Consider the following 4,190-nt stretch of genomic DNA (forward strand, 5'->3'; position numbering starts at 1 on the left):
CCACTTCTGGTATCTTGATACTACAAACTCTTTACAAACAATTCTGGGCTAGAGTAAGAAGGCACTCCTCCATTTGTTTGTTTCACAGTACTGATTTCATTTGTGGACTACCTAATCAGACCATCCACCCAATCTTCCCAATTTCTTGCTTGTACTACCACCCTTTAACTGCCTCCTGTGTCCTCACCTTCAAGTGCACTGTCATAACCTGTCAAGAGCCTCATTTTCAAAAAGGAAAATTAGAGTGGAATAGTAGCTGATTTAATCTACTTGTCAAGGAGGCGCTTTTATAGGACTAAGGAGAGGAAGCTTGTCCACATCACCATCACCCAGAGAAGTGTTTGATTTTCTAAAATTCCTACTACTTCATTATAGGACAAGAATGAATAAATGAATGTGTCAGCAATACAAGCTGAGGGGACTGCAACTAAATTTACTTCTGAGCAAATAACGTTAATTCACAATTAGTATTTGTGTTTTACGTCATACCAATGTTGCCGAGTAATGTCTGTCTAGTTATCAAGTGGATCAGTTTTATAAACAAGTTCTAAATTAGAGAAATCAGTATCACCAATTTTACTATCCCGCTGGCTCATTTTGCCCTACTTATTAGTTGGACTAAACATGATTAAAGATTGAAGCGACAATGAAAAATATGAAATGACTTTGAACTTGGAAATGCAGACAGAGTATGGAGAAAGAGCATCGCTTGTCCTTCTGCACACAAGGACAGTCATGGTCACCACGCCTCCAATGTTCATGTTCCTCTGTACAAGTAGGAAAGGGATTGTTTTGCTGTTCTGCCCATTCTCTCAATGGATTAAAAGATGGAAGAAGCAATGAGAAAATACAGGATGGATGTAGGCCACTTCTGAAACTTGCCCAGACTTTTTGTATCATTGTATGAATGGCATGACGATGATCTATTGTTTAAAGAAACTTTGCAGAACAAAGCATCAAAATGATTTGATAACTAGAGCCAATCAGCTGCAACTCTAGGTTTTCATAGCAGAGAACTGGCATTTTTTTAAAACAAATTTACAGGAGGCAGATCTGCTGGGCTGTTGTGGGAACAAATACTAGATTACATGGACTTTTAGTCTGATTCATCAAAACAGTTGCCTACCTCTAATTTTGGAGCACTGATGAATCAAGAGCTGGCATCTAACTTTGCCATCATTGTGTTAAAATACTGGAGTGTCTATCCCAAGAGATCGGTGATGTATTAAAAAATGTACACTTGAAGTTGAGAACTTGTTGCAGAGACTCTCATACAAAGGTTACCATCCTAACTTTGTTAAATTAGTTGCATTTTGAGGTAGGGTATAATGCTGCAGTGATACAGCCCTCTGGTGGTGTGTATTTGGCTTTTTTTTTTTTTTGCAGTTTTATGAGAATCAATCACTTTTTAGGAGTACAATGAAATAAGTGCAATGAAATAAGAGTCCTTTTAATGGAGCTAGTGGAGCAGATGTCCTCAAAGGAGGACTTTCATTAAGTATCTAAAATGTTAAGAAGGATCAATATATTTCATTCAGATCTCAATATGTGACCAAGAGTTTTAGTATTTCAGATTCCCCCAATTATTTGACTATTGGATTCAATAGAAAATCAGAGGGAAAGAAATTAAACTGGCATGGGATATAATGGGAAGAACATTCTCTTTCAGTATAGGTAGAGGATGTAAGTATATATGTATGTGTGTATATAAGCATATGAACATTTTGTCTCTGGGCTTTCATAGTAAAAGAAGTCAGAAATGCTTTTTAGTGATCATAAAGGAACCTTCTTTTCCATAATTCTTATAGGATGACATTACTAACCCTACAGTTAGAATGATACATCTGCACTATACTATATATACTATACAAGTTGTCATAAGGTGGAAGGGAGATAGGAATGACTTAATGGATATTGTTCTGAGAGTTAGAGACTTGATCAGGAACCTGTCAAATTTGACTTTGTTGGAATGTTAGACCTGTTTGTTTCTATCGTTTTATATGGTAAAGCTGACTGTAGGATTAATACCTTACAGCAATTATGGAAAAGAAGGCTCCTCTGTATTATACAAAAGTCAATTACTCAGAGTCAAGCTAGATTATTTCCAATGACATTTCCTGGGGAAACTATAATCAAAAAAGGATTATGGCATTGGATTTTCTCATCATATTCGTGGTAGAGGGAGAATCTAGATGGAATCTGGATGGAAGACACTGAAAACTACTGGAAGGATGAATAACTCAGTGCACACCATGAGCCCACATTTGATTGACTGCGTGCCATCAAATCCATGTCAACTGTTAGTGACCACATAAATAGGTTTTCTCTGTGAAAACCTGGTCCCTGAAGTCTTCCAACAGCACACTCATCAGCATTGTAACTGAGTCCATTCTTCTTGTTGCTGATTGTTCTCTTCTTCTTTCCAACTTTCCAGGCATCAGAGCCTTCTTCAGAGAGCTAGGTTTTCATATAATCTGTCCAAAGTTTGGGAATTTGAGTAATTTGTACCTCAGGTGAGGACACATTTTATGATTTGAATACAGCCCAAGAGTATTTAAAATTAACTGAATTTGTGAAAGATTTTCAGGTTAAAATGGTTTGAGCCCTAGTTACCTCTGGAACTGTTCTTTTCAAGTAGAATTTGCATGTCTGCCCCCTGACAAATCAAGGGAACAAGAAGTAATATTATGGTAATCTTAGTAAGAGATTTGAAACAAGTGCTAATAAAAATTCAAGGTATTTCTATAGAATCTGACTCTCTCAAAAAAAACCCCAAATATTACTTTATAGCAGTGGTTCTCAACTTGTGGTCCATGGACCCCTGGGGGGGGGACTGGGATGTCATCACAGGGGGTCCCTGAAGGCGTGAAGAAATATTATGATTGAAATCTTGGGAGTCCGTGGCCATAAACTGTGGCCACAAAAGGTATTTAAAGGGAGTCTGTGGTGAAGAAAAGGTTGAGAACCACTGCTCTATAGTAAATATCAATGGACAGATTAGTAAATCTTTCTATCATGCTTTAATATTGACAGCATTAAAATATTGGATAAATTGTGGTTATATGACATCCTGACCTTGGTTGATTTGTTGTTGTTGTTAGATTGTGGCTGCCTTTAATTTGTTGGGAAGCAAATAGATTCTCCTTTTGTGTGTATCTATGTGTGTGCAGGAGGGAGGAAGACTTGAGTTGGAGCTGGATTTTCTTAGCTTCCAAAATGGAATTAACTCTACAGTGTCCTTATATTATCTGCCTCAGATAATTGTGGGATTCCATGGCCTCAGTGTCTATCAATTGCACTACTTAATTTCAGTAACAATGGATCTGGATACCTTTAAGTGTTGACCAAGGGGTCTCTTTTATCATGGACCAGGGAGAAGCTGGCGTGTGTACCTCTCATGGGATGATTTTGAGACACTCACTCTCAGCCCTACCTCTGATGATAAAATGAGAGGAGATCATTTTATACATTACTCAGAGTTTACCTCAGTCCTGGGCTATTTGAAAAATAGAGGCTTCTTTCTTTGGAACAGCATATGAACTTCTGAGTAGTGAGGCTATGCAAGGAAAAAACATAGGAACTACTATCATGATAATCTAGATGCTAAAAGTGCTCTTAGGTAGAAGTATGGTTCTTTTTAAGTTTTAAATATCTTTTTTGTCACTAGGATTCAATTTCTAAAGCCAGGCCAAGTCAAAATTACTCCAGGATTAGTTAAATGTGTTACTCTCAGTCAAACACCATGTGATAGACAAAATAGAACAAAAACCCATTGGAATGTTTGGGACCCATCCTGTAAAGCCACATGCCTTTTGTATTCTGCTCCTCTCTTGCTTTGTAATCAATTCAGCAAAAACTATACAGCTCTCTCCCTTTGCTCTCTCCACCCCTGGCATCACATGCAGTTGAAAAACCTGGTGGGAAAGAAAGCAAAAAGTGCTGACAGAATTTAAAACCATCACTATCAAGAACCAGAAGGCAGGACGGTCTAATTTTGTTTTGTTTCTCTTGCAGTGAGCTTAGGAGTTGTAGAGTCTTAGACTGAGCTGTTATTTTGGGTTTCACAAGAGAACTGAGTCTACCCAGGGTTCAAACACATTTGAGCAGGAAAGACCCAGTTTTGGTGTTTCAAACTGGAAAGACACAGACAAGGGAGATTCTTGGGCTCCCCCACCGCTCCCTACTCTGCC

Source organism: Protobothrops mucrosquamatus, unplaced genomic scaffold (genome assembly GCF_001527695.2).
Source record: "Protobothrops mucrosquamatus isolate PMUCROS unplaced genomic scaffold, P.Mucros_1.0 scaffold_45, whole genome shotgun sequence".
NCBI classification, from domain to species: domain Eukaryota; kingdom Metazoa; phylum Chordata; class Lepidosauria; order Squamata; family Viperidae; genus Protobothrops; species Protobothrops mucrosquamatus.